This window comes from Phodopus roborovskii, unplaced genomic scaffold, assembly GCF_943737965.1.
Source record: "Phodopus roborovskii unplaced genomic scaffold, PHOROB, whole genome shotgun sequence".
Taxonomy (NCBI): Eukaryota; Metazoa; Chordata; class Mammalia; order Rodentia; family Cricetidae; genus Phodopus; species Phodopus roborovskii.
Genome location: NW_026126514.1, coordinates 14,218,301 through 14,243,921, shown reverse-complemented (window position 1 = coordinate 14,243,921; position 25,621 = coordinate 14,218,301). Strand labels below are relative to the sequence as shown.

Genomic DNA, 25,621 nt, shown 5'->3' with positions numbered 1-25,621 from the left:
CAGCTTACCTGAACAAGGAGAAGCTAATGGCCACTTGACTGATAGCTGGGAAGCCAGCATGGGACTGACTCAGGCCCCCCGAATATGGGTCTCAGCCAGAAGGACTGAGCAGTCTAAGGGACCTCAGACAGTGGAGCCAGGATGTATCCCTGGTGCACAAAATGACTTTGCGAACACATACCCCATGGAGGGATAACTGCCTTAATCTAGAGACAGGAGAGAAGCCCTAGTCCCTACTTCACAGGACCTGTCACATCTACATGACCCCAACTGGATGGCATTCCCCTACATATGGAATTGGGGTGGGGGAATGGTTAGAGTGCATGTGAGAGGGCAGAGAGGGTAAAAGGGAGGGAGGGAGGAAAGGAGGGAGGGAGGGAGGAAGAGGGAACTGGGATCAACATGTAAAATAATAAATTAGATTTAAAAAAAAAAATGCTTTGACTCCAAAATTTAATTTCAAGGACGAATTACTGGGGAAAAGGATTTCTATTTTTGTTTCCACAGAAAATGAAAAGATGTGGATTCCTTCCAGACTAATGTGGTTTGATCAAGCCAGACTGCCTGAAACAGAGTACAAGATGATCCTACATTCAAAACAGCTGGACCAAGCAGCCTTACAAACTACAGCCAGGATTTCTGAATATTCTTCGAATCCCCCATGACAACGCCCCTTACCAGCAGGAAGTAGTTTGGAAAGAACAACGTCCAAATTCCCAAATATTGTCTATAAATGTTTGTTTTTATTTAAATGGACTTGGTTATGTAAAATAAATTAAAAAATAAAAATAAAACTGCCCACTGAGTAAAAAAAAAAAAAAGAGTATATGAGCTCTCAAAGGCAAAATAGTGTAGAAGAATTTTGGAATTTTTTAAACCCTAGGGTTTCATATTTGATGGCTAGATATAATGAAGTACTAACCAACATATTAAACTAGAATTTTATAGTTGTCTGTATTTGATGATTGACACAATGCAACACAGATAACTTTGACCAAATTACATCACCATCTGAGGCAAGATCTACAATACAGGTTGGGCTGGCATAAGATACAGAGAAGAAAGAGGATCATGGTATGTACTCACTCATATGTGGATTTTATAAATAAAGCAAAAGACCACCAGCCTACAATTCACACTGCCAGAGAAAAAAAAGGAGGAACCTAAGAGATTCATACAAGGTCCCTCAAAGAAGGGGAAACCAACAAGATCTCCTGAGCATATTGGGAGCAGGGGAAGGGGAGCAGTGACTGGAGATGTAGTTAGGAGAAAGAGAAGGGGAGGAAAGGAGAACATGTGAGACCAGAAAAATTGAGTCAGGGGACTTGGACAAGAGCAAAAAAAGAGATACCATAAACTACGGAGAAACTCTGTGTTGAAAAACCAGAGAGAGAGAGAGAGAGAGAGAGAGAGATAAACCCCAGCAATTTGCACTTTGGTTTAGTGTGTACTGTCCAAATGCATACTTATTTATTCTTACTTGAAGGTGTGGCCTGTGAGAGGAAACTAGGATTAGGTGAGGTGATAAAGACTGGATCCTCAAGATGGCATGGTCTTTAAAAGAAGAGAAAGAAGGGCATGAACCTGTCCTATACCTTCTGTCATGTTCAATGAAATCTAAAGAAGAATAAAAGTTTCCAGAAAAGACAGACAGCAGAGTATGCAGTGTGAGAATCAATATAGTGTGTCATTGCCTTCATATGAGAAAATGTTTAAGTATAAACTTTAGAATATATTGATAGTATAAGAAACTGATGATACTGATAATATTGTATGTATTGTTACTGCTAAGGATTTCACTCACCAACTATATACACATCAAGGGTACGAAGCTGGGCTTTGCCTGGGAACCTTTCCCACTAAATCAAGAGTACTGTTTTGTACCTGTTGGCTGCCTTCACATTAACAAATAGAAATTTTTCTTTAATGATTTAGTTTATTTCTTTCTGTGACAATTATAAACCATGATAAGCAAATATAATCTAATTTTTACTTGTTAAGCAATCCTGTATTCACTTGCTGAATGAGAGAAATTTAAGGATTAAAAGACAAAAAACTAGCTCTATGAGCTCAAGATCAGACAGGTCTACAGATTTAGTTCTAAAACAAACAAGGCTACACAAAGAAACCCTGTATCATGGAACTAGGATGTATCCCTGGTTCACCAAAAGACTTTGGGAGCACATTCCCCATGGAGGGATGCTACCTTAACCTAGAGACAGCAGGGAGGGCCTAGTCCCTGCTTCAAATGACTTGAGAGATTTTGTTGATGCCTCCTGGAAGGCATCACCCACCCAGTGGAGGGAAGGGGGAAAGATAGGCTGGGGAGGAAGGGAGGGAGAGAGAACTGGGATAGATATTTAAAATAAGAAAAAATAAGAACAATCAAAAAAAAAAAAAGCCTGTCTCAAAAGAAGGAAAGACAAGACAGACAGACAGAAGGAAGGAAGAACAGAAAAAAAAAATAAGCTGAGGGCAACAGAGGATATCCTATTCTTGGTTGTCAACTTAATTGAATCTTGAGTCAAATAAAATTCACAATATCAGAAGTTGAGCCTCTGATCAGGATCTTGAGATGGGAAGTCACACCTTTAATCTGCACAATGCCTTTGTCTGGGGGCACATATAAAAGCATGGAGGCAGGAAACTCCTGTTATCTGCCTGCATGCTCTTGCCTTGATAGCAAGTCCACACATTCACCAGCATTAGAAGCTACTTCTTTGGGACTCCAGCGTCTACTAAAGATCAAGTGAGACACTGAGCCCCGTTGACTGAACAACTTCTGGATTCTTGGACTTTCCAGTCTGGTCTTTGTAGACAAGAGTTACATCAAAACCCCGGGGCCACGTTCAGGCCCAAACTTCAAGCCAAGACCACTCAGCCCCAGAGCTGCAATCGTCAGCCATCAGCACTGTGCCTAGCACAAGGAATCCTTTGCCACAATGTCCTGTGTGCACTATAAATTTTCCTCTAAACTCAACTACAACAGCATCACCCTTGATGGGCTCCATATCTCCCTCTGCGACTTAAAGAAGAAGATTATGAGGGGAGAAAAGCTGAAAGCTGCCCATAGCAATCTGCAGATCACCAACGCGCAGACAAAAAAAAAAAAAAAAAATATCCTGAGGATAATGTGCTAATTCCTAAAAATTCATCTGTAATTGTCAGAAGAATTCTTATTGGAGGTGTTAAGTCCACAAGCAAGACATACATTATAAGTTGAACAGAACCAGTGATGGGAACTACAAAAGCAATCGATGATTTTTCTGCATCTATTTCTCTGGCCCAGCTTACAAAGACTGCCAATCTGGCTGAAGTCAATGCTTCTGATGAACATAAAATTAAAGCAATGATGTCCCAATCTGGACATGAATACGACACGATCAACTACATGAAGAAAACTTAAGGTCTACCACCTCCGTCTTATACCTGCTTTCATTGTGGCAAACCTGGTCATTATACTAAGAATTGCCCAACAAACAGGGAAAAGAACTTTCAGCCTGGCCGTAGAATGAAACAGACCACTGGAATTCCGAGAAGCTTTATGATGGAAGTGAAAGATCACAACATGAAAGGTGCGATGCTTACAAACATTGGAAAATATGCAATATCAATGATAGATGCAGAGGCCTATGCAACTGGGAATAAAGAGAAGCCACCCTTCTTACCAGAGGAGTGGTCCTCCTCTTCGGAAGATGATCCTATCCCAGACAAGCTTTTGTGTCTCATCTGCAAGGATGTTATGACTGATGCTGCGCTCATGCCCTGCTGTGGAAACAGTTACTGTGATGAATGTATTCAGACAGAACTCCTGGAGTCAGATGACCATACATGTCTGACATGTTATCAAAATGAAGTTTCTCCTGATGCCTTGATTGGCAATAAGTTTTTATGGCAGGCTATTAATAATTACAAAAATGGAACTGGCTATCCAGCAAGACTAGGAAAACAGTTACGTCCACGCCCATTACCACCACCAAGATCACTTGTTCAGCAGAACCTGCAGCCTCTGATGAAATCTCCAATATCAAGACAGCAGGATCCTTCCATGATTCCAGGGACGTCTTCCTTATCTCATCCAACATCCTCTATATCATCATTAACTTCAAATACATCTTCCTTGGCTCCTTTGTGCCTGGAAATCTGTCTTCTGCCCTGATCCAGTACCAGATAGGACTGCAGCAGTTTCTATATCAGTCCATTCAGAAAAGTCAGAAGGCCCTTCCCGGGATAATGATAATAAACTATTGCAAGCTGCCACCCTTGCATAAGAATACTCAAAGGGAGCCTCCTCAAATGCTAGTATTGCACTCATAGAATAAAAGGGTTACCAAGTGCCTGTCCTTGGAACTCCATCATTGTTGGGACAGCCATTATCACATGGACAGCTGATCCCCACAACTGGTCCAGTAAGAATGACTACTGCTCATCCAGCTGGTGGTCGACCCGGTTCAGAACATTCCAACAAGCTTGGTTATCTGGTTTCTCTGCCACAGCAAATTAGAAGGGGGGAAAGAAATTGTTACAGAAGTATAAACCATGGGTGACACCACAGCAAAAGATCACAGAGGACTCAAGACCCATCACTAGCAGCAACTCCAGTCTTTGTACCCATACCACCACCTCCTTTGTATGCGCCGCCTCCCCATGCCCTCTCCCACAGTTTTCTCCTCAGTTTCCTCCTGCAGGATTTCCACCAGCTTCTGCCAACATATCAACACCTTGGGTATCGTCGGGAGTTCAAACTGCTCATTCTAACACCATCCCTACCAAGCAAGCACCACCTTTGTCCAGGGACGAATTCTATACAAAGAAAGGATGCCGACAGGAAGAGTCTAAATCTTCCTATACTGGTTCATCACATTCGAGAAGTTCATACCCTTACTCAAAATCAAGATCTGGCTCTACGTGGTCATGTTCTTTCTCTCGATCCTTCAGCCGTTCACACTCTTGCTCCTTTTCAGGAACACTCCCAAACCACAGAAGAGGCAGAGGCAAGCGCCACAATTATTGTTCACAGTCCAGATCTCATGGAGATCACCGATAGAGGTCAAGGTCACCTCCATATAAATGGTGTCATTCAAGATCTCCACAAGCATTTGGGGGTCAGTCTCCCAGTAAGCGTAAAGGACCTCAAGGAGAAACAGAACATGAGTATTTGAAGTGCCACCCTCCTATGACATTAAAGCCTATTATGGACAGAATGTCGACTTTATAGACCCATTTGAGAAAGAACACTACTACCGAGAATGGGAGAGGGAATACCGAGAGTGGTACCGGAAGTACTACAAAGGATATGCTGTGGGGGCACAGCCGAGGCCCGCTGCTGACAGAGGGGGCTTCTCTCCAGACAGGCTTAAACCTCCTACTGTCAGAAATCCACCCTTCCCTGGGGGGGCACAGAGACGACTGTCATGCTGGACGAAGTCACAGAACTAGAAATCTAGGTGGCAGCTATCCAGAAAAGCTGTCAGCAAGAGATAGTCACAATCAGAAAGATAAAACAAAAGCAAAAGAGAGTGAGAACATTCCAGGAGACAATAAAGAAAACAAGCATAAGAAACACAGAAAACGAAGAAGTGGGGGGAGATTTTCCTGACCCCCCAATTTGTTAGACACTTCCAGGAAATTTAGGGAGTCATCAAGTGTTGATGACACTGAGTCAGATACACTCTGTGCCTTCCAAGTAGAGACGATGCTACACCTGTTTGGCATGAACCAATGGATGAAAAATCTATTATTTTCAAATCATTATCTGAAAAAGACCAGAGAGAAAAAGGTAATCCAAAAGTAAAAAGTGACAAGACAAAATGGAAAAGTGATGGGTATGCTAAAGCCAAGAAAGAAAAGTTTTTAAACCTTCTAAAGGACCCCAAGAAAAATTAGATGGGGAGCATGAAAAATATTCTTGGTCTGAACCTCACTTAAAAAAGCCAAAGGAGATGGTGCAAAGACCAACTCTTTTCAGAAGGATGATAAGGTCACTGAAACTCCCAGAGAAGCCCACTCTAAATCTGTAAAAGAATACCTTGAGACAAAGCCAGTCAAGGAGGAGAAGGTGAAACAGTACTGTTCCAAAGATATCTAGTCAGAAAAGCCAGCTGGTAAGGATGAAAAGGCCAAGAAGCCTGAGAAAAACACACTACTTGATATCAAGGGAGAAAAAAAGAAAGAGAAAGACTGAAGAAAACAATATAGATGAAGATTTTGTCTAGATAAAAAAAAAAAAAAAGAGTTGCCATAAAAGAGGGAGCCGTTATAGGTTTTAATAGAAAACTGACTCTAGAGAAATGTCCAGAGGTCTACAAGGATGATCCCACCTAACAATCTAAGCAACTGTGGAAAGGCTACCTTAAATGCTTTTCCCTGATAATGAATTGATAACTAATATGCCATCCTAGAACCTTCTTTTAGTAGCTGTTAGAAACAGAACCAGGTGCCCACAGCTAAAACTGAGCCAAACTCCTGGAACCCAGTTACAGAGAGGGAAGAGTGATAAGAAAAGGGGTCAAAACCAGGCTGGAGAAACCCAGAGAGACAGCTAACCTGAACAAAGGGAAGCTCATGGACCCCCAGACTGATAACTGGGAAACCAGCATTGGACCGACTCAGAACCCCTGAACATGGATGGGTCTCAGTTAGAAGGCCTGGGAAGGGCAGTCTAAGGGACCTCTGACAGTGGAACCAGGATGTATCCCTTTTGCACTAAAGGAGTTTGGGAGCACATTCCTCATGGAGGGATACTCCCCTAACCTAGAGGCAGGAGGGAGGGCCTAGTCCCTCTTCCAAATGACAGGACAGATTTTGCTGATCCCTCCTGGAAGGCATCACCCTCCCTGTGGAGTGGGTGGGGAATGGTATGGGAGGGGGGTTAGGGATCTTGAGAAGGTGGAAGAGGGAACTGGGATCGATTGCACAATTTAAAAAAAAATAAATGAATCAAAAGAAATAATTCAGTTTATGACTGAACATTTGTGCTTTCTGATCAATGAATCTGAATCGTATAGAAAATGAAAAACATCTTCTTTTTCTTAGTTTTGCTTTTTGCAGACATTATTCATTTTATACACTTTATTATCTACTAGGTAAATGAAATAAATACTTCAATTTGTATCTCAAGTAGAAACACTGAAAAGAAAACAGCAATTAAAATTGATAATACTTGATTCCAGTGTATCAGGGGAATATTCCGGTGGTCACTCACCTGGCTGTTGTTTAAACTTGTATTTTAAATTCACTTAGCAATTTTATAGACTAAACATCACAATTGTCTTGCCTAATACAAAATAATCAAACAAGAGACAAAATTATGTTTGTCAACTTCAACTGTGAAGCATTTCTTTTAGTAAATGATAGCTCTGAAAAATATAGAAGAAAAAATAAAAGTGAGTTAAAATGTAAATAATGCACATTAGTAATATTTCTCTGAAAGAATGAATAATATATCTAAAACTTAGGCTGGGTATCATGGCACATATCATTATTCCTAGCACTCAGGAGGCTGAGGCAGGTGACTCTCTAAGTTTGAGGCCAGCCTGGTCTACAAAGTGTGTTTCAGGATAGCCAGTGCTACACATAGAAACCCTATCTCAAAAAGAACGATAAAATGTGTGTGTGTGTACATGCACGTGCTTGTGTATATGATTATATAGATATCATATTGTGATATATAGAGATATCCCACAAAGCTGTAGGCTATTACAATAGTGTAGTCAATTTATTTTGGTATTTTGCTACTCTACAGACAAAATATTGCAGATAAATATTATAATCCCAGGATTCAGGATTTGTGTGCAGAAGTATCCAAAGTTCAAGGTCATCCTCTGCTATACAAAGAATTTACTCCCGTATGGATACATGAGATGCTACCTGAAAATAAAATAAAAGAAAGGAAAAAAACAGAAAATACAGTTTTTTTCTAAGGAAATACAGAACTTACCTCTTTACATTCTAGTTACTTATTTTGCTATAGTCACAGGCTTTAAAAAAAAGAAAAGAAAAAGAAAAAAAGAAAACCTTGATGAACCTCTCTTCAAGCACTGACTATGTGTTTATAAGCAAAACATTTTGCAAGTCATTTCTGGAAATCCATGAGCTGATGATTAATAAATTTTCTAAAAATGAATCATTTTAGCATCCCATATTGACTCAGTTAATGACCAATTAATTCTAAATGCTGGAGAGAGAAATGATTCATAGCTGCAGACAGGAAGTGTGTCCATCCAACAGGAATAAAATAACCTTTGAGGCAGGTGATGCCATGGGAAGCTGTGAGTAGAAGGAATGCTAAGAAGGGCTCTGCATGATCTCATTCCAGTTCTAAATAAATCCTAGGTTTCAAATCACAACTTTTGATGTATTTTAAAATGATCATCCAGTAGTATATTAACAAATTATTGGTTCTACCAAAAATGCTTAGAGTGTATAGATGTGTTTTCAGTCTATGGGAAGTTGCCACGCCCACCATAGTCCACTGACACCAACTGATTGGGAAAACTGAAGTATGTACACTCTTCCTCCAAAATGACATTTTAATATAGAATACTCTCTGAGTGAAGGAAAAAACAGAGGAAGGGGAGGGGAGATAAAGATAAACTATTTAGTAAAATACAAAATGTACTATAACACAAGCCCCTGTAATTACTGCACTGATCCTTTGAAACATCCTTAGTTTGTTTGATATGTTATTTGCATTTTATTTCTGACAGATTTCTTAACAGCAAATTGTTTCCATTTTTATTTGTAACCTGTGGTAACACAAAGTGAATTGAGTTCTACAAATTACCATGGAAATTGGTGGAGCCAACAATTTGATGGAACAAAGTCCCAAGGATATGACAAGCACAAGGAAAATATGGGGTTTGCAATTGCAGATCCAAATTGGAGAAGGAAACATTTGAATTGCAAGTCCCTTAAAACTAAAAGTGGACTCTGCTTCTGCTTGCCATACCCAATAGTCTTGCAGGAAAATTAAAATCAGTCACTCTGTTAGCACCACTACTCAGACTTCTTGTATATCCTAAGCTGTAGGGGGTTCTTCACAACAAGTGTACATTAGGATCATCCACTATTAATTGCTTATGGCTAGTAAACATGTTTGAGTCACTTTAAATTCTTTTTCTTGAACAACATCATGACCAGATGGCTTAATGAAGTCACTCTGTCTGGGACCATGACTAAGTGCCACTGTGGGTACTGACATTTTGTCACAGAAAGTCTCTGCCACAGAGGAACTCTGACACGCTCTATTTGCAAACCGTCTGCATGAAACCAAGAACACAGGAGTTCTGAAGCTGGTGGCTTGGCTAAAATGAATATGCAATTAAAAAGAAAAAGGTTAGGAAAAGAACATGCTGAGAATTGACAACAAAAATCTGAAATGATGTCCCAGCCTGCCTATAAGGTTCTTCTTGCAGTACAGAAAGCAATCTCCAACGCTCTACTTGTCCCAGACTCTTCCATCTTCTCTGCTGTTGCTTACCCCTGTGCTAATTTTTTTTTTAGCACTGGGCATAGCACTGAAGTAGGAAGAACTTTGTGCATTCAAAGTCTTTGCTTTATTACTCTGACGATAATAATTATCTCTAATTCATTTGCTCCCTGGCATATTGCAGGAAGCCATGGCTTTTAGCTTCTTTTGTATCTTCCCTTTAGTAGTTAATTTTTTGTCACTGCTTCTTTTCCAGCACTATGTTGTTTCCACCAGGCACGTTGCTAATCTCATCTGGAAAGATCCAGACACATTCGTTAATCTAAATAATTCTTGGGAGTACAAGCACACTCAAAAAGGAGGGAAACTTTTTAATTTGTTTCTGCTTTTACAAACAGTAGAAGAAACATGGGAGTTTTTTAATGTGTTCCATAAAGATCACCGAATTGGAACCAAAGGAGACCGTGGGGAATTTTCTAGTCAACAGTGAAACATATAATTTTGTGCATAAAGACGTTGTGGCCCAAGGAGGAATATGATTTACTGAGAGTAACTCAGTCAGTAGAGGAGCTAGTCCATATAAACTCTCAGGTCCATAAACCCAAAGCCCCAGTGATACTATATACTAAATATCTGTACTGAAGACAAAAATCTTTCTGGTTGATAAGGATGAAGTTCATTCTACCATTTGCACTGTAACTGCTTTTGAGCTTCATTCTTGGGTTTGGATAGCATAAAACTCTCATTCTTTTAAAGTAATTATATATATTACTCCACTACACATTAACCTTCCTGCAAGTACGTTTTTATTTTGCTTTGATAAAACTAGCCCCTCTTGTCTCTATGCCTCATTAGAAACTGATCTTAACACAAAAGCCCATCCAATCTGAGACTTAAAATCAACAATATTTTCCCAGTTAAGAAGTGGAGGAAGACCCAAGAGGAAAAGCTACTCTCTCATGGGTGTCAGGAGGAGCAATTCTGACTTCTAACCCATTCTGACCCATTCATTTCACAATGAGAAGAGACCTGGTCACTGACTGGTCCAGCATTCCACAAGGGCACATTCTACTGTAGAGGCACAAGACAGATAAGGATTCTATGGCCTGGTAGACTGTGAAACTGTACAAAAAGACCAATGTAAATTCATTTATTTTCTATGAAATCATCATAGCCTTTTGGCCAACAAGCCTTGTGATACTCAAAAAATTACAATTTATCCAAATTTATTTGGATAACAAACTCATTTAGAGAAGATCCAAAACTAACATCTTGAGGAAAACCATTAAGGAATGGTTATTCTAGAGCAGTTCTGCATACTGTAATCTTATTAATGCTAGAGTTAAAAAGTAAACAAGTCTTGTCAATCAATTATCAACAACAGGCACATGTCAGCTTTCTCTTAAGCCCCATGGTTTCGGGAAAACTCAATAAGATGAAAATAGTGAAGGGGAAAAGCAAGCAGGAAGCCTCCTTCGGGGTGTGTTGATCACAGAACTCAAAAGGGTACTGTGACGGTAAGTTTCAATCACCAACTTGATACAATATAGAATCAGCTGAAAAGGTAATTACAGTGAAGAATTATCTAGATTAGAATGGCCTGTGCATGTGTCTTGACTGTTAACTGTTACAGGAAGAGCCAATCTGTAAGTGGACATCATCATTTTCTGAATTTAAATCCTGGTTTTTATTTTTAAGAATATTTATTTATTTCATTAATGTGTATGTGCTCTTGAGTGCAGGTGCCTACAAAGGCCAGAAGAAGGTATGAGATCCCCTAGAACTTGAGTTATAAACAGTTGTGAGCCCACTGATGTAGGTGCTGTGCACAGAACACTGGCCCTTTGCAAGTGCAACAACTGCTCCTAACCACTGAGCTATCTCTTCAGTCCCGGACTTTATGAAAAGAAGTGAGCTGAGTACAAGCATGCATACATTAATCTATTATTTCTGCTCTTGACTGTAGATGAAGCTGCTTTGGGTTCATTCTGCTTTGGCTTCCCCTCAGAGATGGAAATGAGGGCTAAGTTGAACACTCTCTTCCATAGACTGCTTTCTGCTAAGGTTTTTGTCACAGCAAAGTAAACAAAACAAGGAATTCACATCTTATTTTTCTTTTATTTTTAGAAAACATGAGCACTTATTTTATTGTATGTGTAATGGTAAAATATTAGAAAAAAACATATTCCTAAAAGTCACACAAGAAATGCTCATAACACAGTGAAGGAATTTTCAAAAATATGTTTAAAACATTGTGGTTAATTTTGTACCAGACCACAAAAGAAACATTTTGAACAATAATACACATAGTAACTGCAATATGTTGATAATCCAAATACATGTGACTTGGTGAGTTCAAATGATGCACACAGGCAAAAGAAAAAGTGTAAATCACTATGAGAGTGCTATGTGAAAATCCTTTGATGATTTTCTTGTTCAAGGTATGCCTGAGATAAGAAAACAGCTGATGAAAGGATGCTTCTCTCCACACGTTTTTCAATTCATAAAAGAAAAGGGACCAAAGTAATTACAATGTCACACTAATGAAGTGATGTCTCTAGACAATGATCAATCCCTTAAAATACAAAAGATACTCAGGTTTCTCTGGGGGTGGAGAGGTGCTATGAAATATCCCTGCCCTAAAATTGAACCTGAATTTGATCAACTCCTTTAATCCAAATGCCTTTTATAATAAATTCAGGTCTCAGGTGAGCATGTAAAATGATACCACTGTGGTTAAATCAGCAAAATTCACAAAATGAAAAATTCTGCAGTTTATTCTGGTTCCTTCAAAAAATAAATTACAAGGAGAAGGGGGAAAAGGTAGGGAACACAGCAACGAATTCTAAACTCATGTCTTCTATTTGTAGCTAGGTGGTATTATTTTAGGAGTTTGATAAATTTAGTTTTTTAAGTAGTTACTTTTTAAGGATGCATATAGCACTACTCTTTGAAACAACTTGAACCTGGTGTTAGTTGAAAGCTCTTGACAATGAAATGAGATTGACACAGATACTAAAACTGTTGATGCTGAGATATGTCTAAATAGAGGGGCTAGCATAGTACACTATTTGTTCCCTATGTTTAAAATTACACTTAATTAGGAGGCTTGGGTAGCCTATGGGGTCCCTGATAATGGAACAGCATGTATACCTAATGTACGAATGGACAATGGAAACCCATTCCCCATAGAGGGATACCCTCTCAGCCTAGAGAAGGGGAAGGCCTAGGCCATGCCCCAAACAATGTGACAGGCTTTGATGATCCCCCACAGAAGGCCTCACCCTTTCTATGGAGCAGAAGAGGGTAGGATGGGGACTAGAGGGGGGATTGGGGGAATGGGAGGGAGAGAGAACTAGGATTGATATATAAAATAAGATTATTTCTAATTTAAATTTTAAAAAGGAAAAAAGGTGGAAAAAAGAGGCTTATTATGGTGTTCTGCTAAATCATTGTCTTATTTTTATAGCACATCTGATAAATAAAAAGGATGACCAGGACTGCAGAGATGACTCATTGGTTAAGAGCTTTTTCTGCACTCACAGAGAGTCTAGGTTCAGTCCCAGTATCCATACAGTGGCTCACAACTATCTACATATAAGTCCAATTCCTGGGAATCTAAAACACTCTTCTGACTTTGGTGAGTACCAGGGTTGCACATGTTGCACAGATATGCATGCAGACAAAACAGTTATACACATAAAATAAACCTAAATTAAATGTAAATGATAACCAACATTTGATTATAAAAATGATCAGAGGTTTCCTTTCCATTGCTTATCTGATTAGAGTATCAGTTTTTACTCTACACATTCTTTTCTACCTGAATAATTTTAGTGCATCTGTTTTCTACTAATAATATAGTAATGACAGCTGTCATGTACTGAGTAACACTTATTCAGAAAGTAGTTTAAAAGCAACAGAGAAACAAAGCTGGCTTATGGTAGTTTATTTAATAGTTTCTATTTTGTGCTTGATATGTCTCTTTAGACCTTTATATTAACTGAAAACCATCCATCAATCAACTTAGAAGAATGAATACCACTCTGTAAAGTACTGTGTCAGTATGAAAATCAATGGTTCAATATCATTGACTTAACTTTATTTAGAAACTAGCTGTTCATGAGTCTACCTTTTCCCTAACTTATTATATTACAAAAAATCTTATAAATTTATTGGAATATTCCCTGATCTAAATAGATCCCTATTGTACAGATGGAAAGAAAAATAATTATGAACCTTTAGATTTTTTTCAGCATGAACATTCTTTGAATAATTTTCATTGAACTAAGTTTAAATTGTTGGTCTTGGTGAAAAACACATGTGAAATTGGCATATTGTGATCTTAGGCAAGTAAATAGTAACATGGAACATGTTTAAATACTTAATAGAATATAGTAATCCATAGGCTAGAGATATTGCTCAGTCATGGAAGTACCTTCACACAAGCATGAAGAACTGAGTTTATGCCAATATATATATATATATATATATCATGGCAACACACTCCAGAATCCCAGCTAAGGGGAGGCTGGGAAAGAGGGTCACTGGAACTTGTTGGCCAACCAGTCTAGTCAAACTGGTGATCTGCAAGCTCAGTAAAAGATAGTGTCTCAAAACATAAGATGGAGAGAGACAGATAAAGACAGACAACATCAATCTCTGGCCTCACATGAATATACACTCATGTAGAAATACACCACACACATACATGGACACACATGCACATAAAATGTGATACACACACATGATGTACACAATATGCACACATGGTGCAAGTGCATACACATACATTCTATAAGCCATTCATGATACTGTCTACCTGAAATCTCAGAACTAAGGAGAATCATGAGTTCAAGGCCAGCCTGAAACTTATAATGAGACCCTTTTTCCTAAAACAATAAAAAAAGTTTTTAAAATCATAACTTAGGAAGACAACTTTCCAGTTTTATACCAGGAGTGAACACATTCTTTCTGTCAAAAACTAGTGTTTTTTGGGTTCGCAGATCATAAAATCTCTGCTACAACTATTTAACCCTGTCATTGAAGTATGACAGTGGCTATAGAGAATTTTGAACAAAGGAAATTGACCATATTCCAATAATCCTTTATTGATGACCCTGAATTTTAATTTTATAACAGTTTCATGTATATGAAATACTGTTGTTTTTAGAACTTTATATTGTTTTGCCTTAAAATATTATTTGAGGTTTTTTTGATAATTTAGTACATGAGCATAGCATATTTAGATTATATCTACCATCTACATCATCCACAACTCACATTAGGAACCTCCCAGACCCTGCAAGTCAGGGTCTTACTCTATAGCTTAGCCTGGCCTAGAATTCCCTACACAAACCAGACTGGCCTTAGACTCATGGTAAACTTCCTGCCTATGACTCCCAAGAAAGAGCTTTTATTACAAGAATGCACCACCAAACTTGGCTAGATATTTAATGTTTTTTGTCACTTTAAGACATAAGGTTAGAGGGGCTGGAGAAATGGTTAAGCAGTGTACTGCTCCTTTAGATGTCCCAAGTTTAGTTCCAAGCACACACCTGCTTATAACTCCTGCTCCAGAGATCAAATGACATCTTCTGGTCTTCATATACAACTGTATTCATGCACATACACGTACCCAGAGTAAAAATAAATCTTTAAATGTAAGGTTGGCAGTATGGATCACCAATACAGCTCATATCTGAGTATATACAAGGTCTTGGGGACACACACACACACAACACAGTCATCAAAATGTAAAAGCTAGATTAAAACCACTTGGAAACAGACAGTAGTTTGCTTTTAGCCTTGTATCAAATGCTTTTCTGTTTATGGAGTCTGGTGGGGGGGGGTCTTTGCATTAAAAGCAATTTAATGAAGAAAAGTCTTATTTTGGTTTAATGTCTCAGAGGGTTACAGTCCATCATGACAGAGAAGGCATGGCAAAAATCAGGAAAAGCATGGCCATAAGAGCAGGATACACAGAGATCATACTTTATCCAAACACAGAAAGCAGAGGAAGAGGGAGAGATAGACAGAAAGACAAAGGAGAGGGAGAGAGAGAAACAGAGAGAGAGAGAGAACATGAAGTATGGTGAGGCTCTGATACCTGAAAGACTATTCCCAGTGGCATATTCCTTGACTATGGCTCTACCTCCTAAAGACTATGGCTCTACCTTCCTTGACTATGACCCTCCCAAACAACAGCATCAGCTAGAGACCAAGTGTTTAAATACAGGAGTCCACAGGGAACATTTCTCATTCAAGCCACACAGACTTATAATTTGGCAATACTTGCATATCCCAAATTGATTTCTTGTTAATTGCATTTTGTTTCTTGGAGCACTATAGAAACAGCCATTATTATTTACATGTTCACTGCTTAGGGAAAAAGCATGTTACATGGTTGTAAAATCAGAAACAAATTAATGTGAAGGACCTTTGATATAATACTGTTTGAACATTTTCCTAATATATTACAAGTATTTATAGGAAATGAAGTCTGACCTATTAAAAGTGTCTCTAGACAAAAACCTAGTTATAAAGCAGCTACAGGGAACAAAAGTTAACTGAAAGAATTTTTAAATGACTTTATGCAATTACTGTGTAGTCAATGGACAGGGGAGATCATATTTATCAATAACTTAGGCACTCTGGGTGCAAAGACAAACTTCGTTAAAAAGAGAGTGAAAAGGGGAAAAGTTGTCAGCCTGCTGTGTGGATGGCAATGAGGGAAGGATTGGTGTATATTTGTATTGAATCCTGTGATGGGAAATGCAGCCAAAGAAATTCCCGTCCTACAGAATTCTCAACAGAAAAATCTCAAATGGTGGAAATGCTCAACATCCTTAGTTATCATGGAAATGCGAATCAAAACCACTCTGAGATTCCATCTTACCCAGAGCAGAATGGCTAAAATCAAAAACACCACTGACAGCTTATGCTGGAGAGGATGTGGAAAAAAGGGGTACACTTCTCCATTGCTGGTGGGAGTGTACAGCTGCTATGGAAATCAGTATGGTGACTTCTCAGAATATTAGGGATCAGCCTGTCTCGAGAACCTGCAATACCACTATTGGGCATATACCCAAATGAAGCATATTCACAACACAAGGACAATTGCTCAACTATGTTCATAGCAACAATATTTGTAATAGAGATTACTGACTCATGTCTGACAAATGGGGAACCTGTATAAGACGAAACTAGACTCCTTTAATATAGGTGACAATGGTGTGACTGGGATGATATATGAAGCCACTGTCAGTGGGTCTAAGACCTAGCATTAATGCACAAACTGACTTAGTAGAGCCCATCCTCTATGGAGAGATACCTTGCTCAGCCTAGACAAGGAGTATGGGGGCTTGAGAGATGCTTGGTCCTGCATCAACTAGATGATGGGGCAGACTTAGTAGACTTCCTGGGGAGGCCTTACCCTCTCCAAGCAGCAGATGGGAGGGGGAGAAGTGAGGGAGCAGGAGGAGAGAAGGGAGTGGGGAGAAGGGGGACTGGAATTGGAATTTAAAAAAGAAATTAATAAGAAAAAGAAAAAAAAATTTTTCCATCCTCCCTTTTAGTAGCTGTAAGAGTGCAGAGACAATTAAAATGTCATGAACTTCAGTTTCCCTTAATAAAAGGTGAGCAAAAGGCAGTAAGATGAGAAGATGACCTTGGAGATAATGAATACTCAAAACAATGCAATTTAATGCCTTCTCTGAAAATTTGCTTGCAAATAATTTGAAGACATAGTAAAATCATATCTTCCAAATGCCTGAATCCTTAAGGATCTAAATGGAGAATAGAGCTGTGTCTGAATTTTGAGTGAATTTAAACACTAAGAAGAAAGTCAAGGTTATACACCCAATATTTTTCCAATCAATGCCTAAATTATAAAATCGTTATCATCTATCAGTTGCCCCAAGGTGATTGGCACTGTGTCACATGACACAGCCATTGTGCAAACCCCCCATCTCTATATAAGGACTGAGGGGATGAGCAGACTTCTTTGGGTATCAAGAAGGAGACAAGGCAGAAATCCAAACCCAGTTTTAGTTTCATACTCCAAGGTTTTTTGAGCAGAGCCATAGTTAGTTTGTTGTCCCATCACTGCCCATCCAGTTTCCTAATTTTGCAGACTGGCAAGGCATTCTAAACATGCAGCAGCTGCAACCATGCACACTCTAGAGACACATTTTGCTCAGAGTCTAGCTCTCTACCTGCCTGCAAATGCCATCTGTGGTACTTGTCAGAAAATAAAGGAGGGGGGATTATGGGAATACAGCTCATCAGTTAGTTAAAGGGAGGGGGCTGCTGTCCACAAAGTCCTTTACATTCCAGTCCATTTCCCTAGAGCCAAAAATAAGACTAGAGAGTAGGGGCCCAAATATGATTTTTAAATCTATGCATTTTATTAGTGATTACAGATATGACTTTGGACTTTTACTTTGTGCAGACTCTAATTCACAAAGGAGCTTGGAGTTTTGACATCCAGAGACACAGCAAAATAAGCTCCACAGGAGAGCTGCAAACAATTCTCCAAGCACCTCTCAGGCTCTCCATCTAATTAATGGAGATTATTTCTTCCCTGTAAAAAGACAGGAACATTGTCATTTCTTTCTGCCTGTGTTCCTCTACACAACAGGATACCTTGGGGCTTCAACTCATGACTTGGAAAGTAGGCCAATGTTAACAACCTCCAAAGCCTAAAGGCTGATGAGTAGGAGAAATGCAGCTACAGGAACATCTCTAAAGGGCCAACCATGTAAGAAGAACCATCCATGTTTAAAAAATTCAGAATGGAAAAAGTCTAAACATTTTCATGATAGAGCCTCTAAGCACTGGAGACACATTTTTCTCAGTGGAAAATAAGCTCTCCTAGTAAAGAATCAGGGGAATAATCAACTGTATTTTGGTAAACATTTACTATTTCTCTCTCAGCACTTCTTATGTATTCATTTACCCTTAGTCCTACTGCTATTTATTCTTACTTGTGCTCTTCCTTCTCTATCATTACATCCCATTCCAGAGGGCAGTGAGACTGGGATAGTAGTCCTCAGGGTAGCAAACACACTTGCCTTGAAAGTCTGACAGCCCGAGTTTGACTCCTGAACCCATGTTTTGTTTTTTGTTTTATTATTTTTAATCTTGTTTCTACTTTTCTTGAAATTATATCATTTCTTCCTTCCCTTTCTTTATCCAAACCATTCCTCCTTGTTTTCTTTCAAATTCAAGCCCCTTTTTGTTAATCATGAGTCTGTGTCTCCTGGGAATGTCAGAAACTACACAAATAAAGTCTCCTTAACATGACAGGCTAAACATGATCTGAGCAAGGACAATAGACATGCCAAAGTAGACAAGGTTAAGCTCATAATGTCTGAACCCATGTTTTCTTTTCTCTTTGTTCTGTTTTGAAATCTGGATGTGATGGCTCTCACAGTAGTCCTTGCACTTCTATAGCAAATCGAGAGATAGAGACAAGACATCACCAGGGAACTCAGCTGGCCTGGAATACACAGAAACAGCAAGAGAAACCTCTGGTCTTGACAACAATGAGGAGAGAACTGACTCCCCTACAATTGTCTTCTGACTTCCACATGCCAGCTATGGCATGTTCATATGTCATAACTGTATTTACACAGACAGACAGACAGACAGACAGACAGAGAGAACTATTCCTAGTTTCCATGTATCATGAGCATGGGATGTAGGGGTATGCATGGTTCTGAATGTAATCATGTGTGTGTATATGTAGAGGCTGCTTGTCAACCTCAGGGTTTGCTTCTTGTCCAACTTGTCTCATATAACATCTCTCACTGTCATGGAACTAACCAAGTACGTCAGGCTGACTGCCCAGTGAGCCCAGGGATCCTCCTGTCTTTTGCCTGTCAGCACCAGATTACAGCCATGAATCACTATGCCAGTCTTTTTTATAGTGGGTTCTGGGCAGCAAACCCAGGTTCTCATGCATTCATGGCAAGCATTTTCCCCACTAACATAATTTCCTTGCCCTTGATCATTACTTTTATTGTCCCCTACTAAAACATTTTTGTGTTGCTGTTGCTTTTCTTGATCTTTATTACAAAAGAGAATATTATAACTGAAGACAAAACTTACATAAAAAGTGTAATCACAGTTTGAAAACAAAGCAAAACAAATAAAAGCACTACTTTCCAAACAGGTCCTATCAACCACTATCTCAAACTAATTTTTGTTCTCATGCTGTTGTGTTCTCCCAGGCACTTTAAAGGAAGAACAAAGTGTGACACATCAGGAGTAGACACATCTAACACATCTAGGGAGGGCTATTTTGGCCTAAGGACAATTTAACAGCTAGGAAACTAAGGGTTTGGAGCACCTAGGATTACTGTGCACAACTTGAGCAGGTAGCTGGGCCATAACAAAGTATTCTAAATATAAGGATGGTTTGCTCTGATTTCCTCTATGGCCAAATTAAGTGCCCCATTCAAAAGTCATTACTCTAAGCAGATGGTGTGAGCAACATTACACAAGCCATTCTCATTTCTGTAACAGTAAGTCTTTGATTATTCTGAAGTGATTTGAACTAAAAATTGCCAGAGAAGAGCCATTGGCAAAAGAGTGTTTGTGAATTCTACCTTATTGAACTAAGAAATGAATAGGATGAGGAGCATCATCTAATTCCTTTTCATCTACTTTGATATCAAATATCTCATCTTATTAGACTTCAAGTGAAGTTCTGAAAAACCACAAAAATATATTTAGTACATATATGGCTTTAACCAGAAAGATATGTTCCATTTTGACAAAACACCAAGTTGAATAACTTGACCCTCACAAATGGTAGCAGTAAAAAAGATCTCTTTAAAACACCATTATGAGTTCTTTCATTTTAAAAAAAAACAAAAATCATCTATTTATCATGTATACAGTGTTCTGTCAACATGTTTATCTGCACACCAGAAGAGGGCATCAGATCTCATTATAGATGGTTATGAGCCACCATGTGGTTGCTGTCAATCAAATTCAGATTCTCTGGAAGAGCAGTTAATGCTCTTACGTGCTGAGCCATCTCTCCAGCCATCTGGTTTTCCCCCTCCTTTCTTCTAACCACACAGAAGGACCTGTCTACCACCTCTCCTTGAATTGCCTAAGAGGTTTAGAAGAGTTAGAAACATGAGCAGGGGTGTTCAATTTTGTACCACCACTGGGTTCTGGTGCACCTCACAAATATTTGAGGATTTATGTAGTTGAGAGTTGTTATGGATCAATCATAAGGCATCTTTACATATCAATTGTGTAATGTTTTCAGTAAGTAAGAATAAAGTAGTATGCATTGCAATAGTCAGTTTTCTCTTGTTAAGTCATGAAGGGAAAAGTGTTGAGTTAGCTACAGTTCTGGTCCAAGGTCTAGGGCTTGCTTCAGGTGATTGTTTTCCTACTGGTATAGTCTCAAACACAAGACAGCACATGGCAGGGGACAGGCTGTGAACTTTCTCTGTCTTCTTATAAAGCTAACAGTATTCAGATCATGGAGCTCAACCCTGATAGCTTAGTCTAATCCTAATTATTTCCAAGAGCCCCCAACACACACCTAAAAAATACCCTACCAAGATGAAGTTTCTTTCTCTGTAATATCTCATGATGGGTTTTAAATTTCAGCTCATAATGCCTAGGAGGACATCCAGCTGTATCTAAACCATATCACAGCAAGGGCATAAATTCCATTCAATTCCATGGCGCACTGCACTTCTGAAATGCATGCAGATGCTCAGACACTGGAATTGGTGACAAACTGAAAAGTGAAGGCCATGGCTGTACCAACTTTGATTTGACAAGGTATGACATTATTGAGATCCCCACAACCCTAGTTTCTACATTCAGTGCTTACATAGATTTAATCCTAAATGTGTTCCATGATTTTGAGATTCCATTTTTATTTTTCAAAAGTCAGCTAAGAATTTAAATATATTAGTGTCTGCATATTTTTATAATACTTTTACAATTCTCATTCAATTACAAGACACATTTGAGCTATAAAGCAATGAAGTCTACAATTTAAGAACTATGTCATCCTTTTAAAAGTTCCTTTCCATACTGAGAACGACTGGATAGTTTCATGATTTTTATTTCATTGCCCCTGTCAAGGCTCTACTATGAATTTTTAAACTAATTTAAATCACAAATATAGTCTTTGTATTCAGACAAAATGTCTTAAAAATAAATAGAATGTGCCATTGCAGTGATTTGATTTGAAATAGGAGTTAATGCATGATTAAAGCCACTATCAACATGAGGCTGTTTTCCAAGAAGTTGCAAAAATTGTGAGCCTTTTTCATTTGGAGAGATTTGATAAGAAACTGATTTTTTCCAAAAGTGATCATTCCATTTCACTTAAATATTATCTCCTCTCTGCAAAAGGTAAAACAGCAAGTTCACCTAGTGTTGCACATCAAGTTTTGCTACAGAGTGAAAAAAACAAGTGAGGGTGGTACTTGGCCCTCCATAGCCTTACATAATAGTTTTTTGGGGTACTATGCTATTTTATTTAATATTTCCTAATTTAGAACAATATCAAAGTCCTTAGCATAGTCTATACATCCTTCTGTGAATTGTCCTCACTTTTTGCCCCAACACGAGCATCATCTCCAGGCATTCTCCCTTTGGCTGAGTTTCTCTGCCAGTCATGCCTCCTATACCAAAACACACTCTAGCTGTTCCTATGCCTGAAATATTTCTTTCTCAGAAGGTCACATGGATCGTTCCTTCCACTCATTCATATCCCTGATTGATTTTAATTCAGAGAAGTCAGCCAAGCTGCTGTGAAAAATCTCCATCCCTTAATCTAATCACTTCTGTTCCCTTCTACATATAGTAGATACTCAAGTATTTGAAGTGCCTAAATGCAGGCCATTATGAGGCATTAGTGGCAAAATTTTTCTCCATAATTCTCCCCAAATATCAGGGATGATTTGCTGCCAGCTCTTCGTCTAGATCTGGAAAGCTGAGTGAAAACCATTAGACAAAAAGCAGTATGTAGACCTTCGAAATGTCCAGCATCTTAATAAGCTGAGACACAAGGTAAAGGAGATGAGTAGCTGGAGATGCAACCCTGTCTGCCTCACAATGAGCTGCTCACTGAAAAACATCTGGTGTTTCTACAATAACACCAGTACTTTTGGAAAGGCCTAAGGAGGACAGATGTGGGACATATGAGAGCAGAGTTCAAGAGGCAATTTGGAAGGCTACCCTAGCCAGAAAGATGAGTCACGATGAGTTTAGTCTCAGGCTATATAAATATCATGAACTAGTAAGAAAAGAATGGCTTTGCATTTTTAGAAACTTTAGCAGAGTTTAGTATGCTATATAAATAGCACTTTTAGTCATTTAATGTAATTTTACATGTTAATATAATTGAAAGAGGAAAAGGAAAGAAATGCACATGGAAAATTCTATCTCATTAGACAATTTACTGTGCTCTTTTAAAATCAGCAGATGGTGAGGCTCTTACTAGGTGTGGCTGCACTTTGAAATTTGCACCTACTAGAATATATAGCAAAAAATAAATGTTTCTAGGGCTTTCTAATTCCCATGGGACAAATACATTTGAAAAGGCTTGTGAATAACACATGGAAAATAACTGTAAGCAGTCCATAGGGAATCTCATGAGGAAGGAAGGCTATGCACAGCAAGATTAATATACAACATTAAACTCAAATCAATAACATTTTCCATAGACTTGGAACACTGTCTGGTCTTTGTTTCCATAGTAAAACTAAATGATGGGACTAGGAAGAGTGAGTCACGGGAGCGATAGATGAGAGCAGAGAGAGAGAGAGAGAGGTCATAAAAGAGGGAGCCACTATAGGTTTGAAGAGAAGACTGACTCTAGAGAAATGTCCAGAGACCTACAAGAATGACCCCAACTAACCATCTGAGCAACAGTGGAAAGGCTACCTTAAATGCCCTTCCCTCATAATGAGAGTGATGACTAACTTATCTTCCATCATAGAGACCTCATCTAGTACCTGATGGAAACAGAAGCAGACACCCACAGCTAAACACTGAACCGAAGTGGAATCCAGTTGCAAAGAGGGAGGAGTGAAAAGAAAATGGGTACAAGACCAGGCTACAGAAACCCACCGACACAGCTGACCTGAACAAGGGGGAGTTCATGGACCCCCAGACTGATAGCTGGGAAACCAGCATTGGACCAACTCAGACCCCCTGAACATGGGTCTCATGTAGAAGGCCTGGGTAGTCTAAGGGACATCTGACAGTGGAACCAGGATGTATCGCTGGTGCACAAAAGAATTTTGGGAGCACATTCTCCATGAAGGGATACTCCCTTAACCTAGAGGCAGGAGGGAGGGCCTAGTCCCTACTCCAAATGACTTAAAAGATTTTGATGATCCCTCCTGGAAGGAATCACCCTCCCTGTGGAGTGAAGGGGGAATGGGATGGAAGGATGGTTGGAGAGCTATGGAGGGAGGGAGGGAGAGAGGGTGGGAAGGAAGGAGGGTAAAGGAACTGGGATCGATGTGTAAAATAAGAAAAAAAAATTAAAAAACAGAAAAAAAAAACTGAATCATGGACTATACCCTCCTACCAATTTACCACATAGTGATGCTGAGTTATATTCCAAAGAAGGAACTTTAAAAGTACTAGGCAAATTTCTCAAGTTTAAAATAACTTCATAACAAATAAAGTTTTTCACAAATATACTAGTTTTGTAAAGAAAAGCAAAGGGATACTTTTTATAATGTATTTTCTACTGTATCACAGATCCTCTATTTATACATTGAAAGAACACACTAACCACATTTGCAGTATTACTACATGGCTTCCTTCTCTAGCCCACCTTGTTTTGCCCTGAAGATTGCATTATAACCTTTGTCTCGTAGCTCATTGTGGAGTACAACCAGTCACAAGTCTGGAGGGATGCTGCATCTGGACCAGAAAGAAGTATAGGGAGTGGTAGATTTCAGGAGCTGGTGTGAGTCTGGGGAGCTCAGCAAATTGAACCATCCACCACAAGTCCCTAGAGTAGAAGTGTCTTGCAGTTATCAAGATAAGAGGTTCCCATATAGTATCTTAATCACTGTGTACTAGTAGGCTGTTCCAGGAAGCCACATTCTCTCCCCAGAGGCCATAATTTCATCCTGGTGAGACTTCCTCTAAAGATATATATATATATCTTTCCCAGTTCCCTTTCCCTCCTTCCCTCTCTCCCATGTCTCCCAACCCCCCCCCCCTCATCCCATTCCCCCCTCATTCCACAGGAAGGGTGATGTCTTCCAGGAGGGATCAACAAATCTGTCAAGTCATTTGGAGTAGGGACTAGGCCCTCCCTCCTGCCTCTAGGTTAAGGGACTATCCCTCCATGGGGAATGTTCTCCCAAGTCCTTTTGTGCACCAGGGATACATCCTAGTTCCACTGTCAGAAGTCCCTTAGACTGCCCAGGCCTTCTACATGAGACCCATGTTCAGGGGGTCTGAGTTGGTCCAATGCTGTTTTCCCAGCTATCAGTCTGGGGGTCCATGAGCTCCCTTTTGTTCAGATCAGCTGTCTCTGTGGGTTTGAGATGGCTCAGCCATTAAAGGCTAGGCTCAAACCAAAAATCTAAAGTCCTTTCTTGTTCAATTTTCCTTTTGTTCTTGAGACAACAGCACTCATGGTAAGAGTCATACTCTACTTGCACTACCTATGTATTAATGTTCTCTTTTACCATTTTTAGGAGTAAAAATGTTTTCTATCCAATTTTTCTCTATTGGATTATTGAACCATATGGCATACTGTGTATTTGGTAATGTGTTTCATGGATACTCATATTTTTCAGTTTTATGAGAGTTAGGAAATTAAAACTCAAATATATCTTTTCAAAAACTAAAACGAGTATATATGCCCATTATTTTAGTAATCTGCTATTCATAAATCATCCAACAAAGTCAATTGTACACATGTCCAAATGTTAAGGCACATGCTTTCAGCAAAGTTAGGGATAACAGAAAAAAAAATAAGACCAAACTCACACTTTAAAGGGGGACATAGTGAAGTATCACAAAATTCTACAAAGCAGCAAAGACTGGCAAACAAATACAGTAGGAAAATGTTACATATTCTTGCATTACTAATTAGAAAATTGCCAGAGGCCATTTTGGATTCCCAAACATCTATCCCTATGACTGATATTCTTTGTGTTCCTTGTTGTATAT

The 25,621-nt window shown here is 39.0% G+C and overlaps 1 pseudogene; it reads left to right on the top strand.

The window, feature by feature from the left end:
* Window positions 1-2,942: 2,942 nt before the first annotated feature.
* Window positions 2,943-25,621, top strand: part of LOC127230747 (E3 ubiquitin-protein ligase RBBP6-like) — an 83,954-nt pseudogene continuing 61,275 nt past the window's right edge.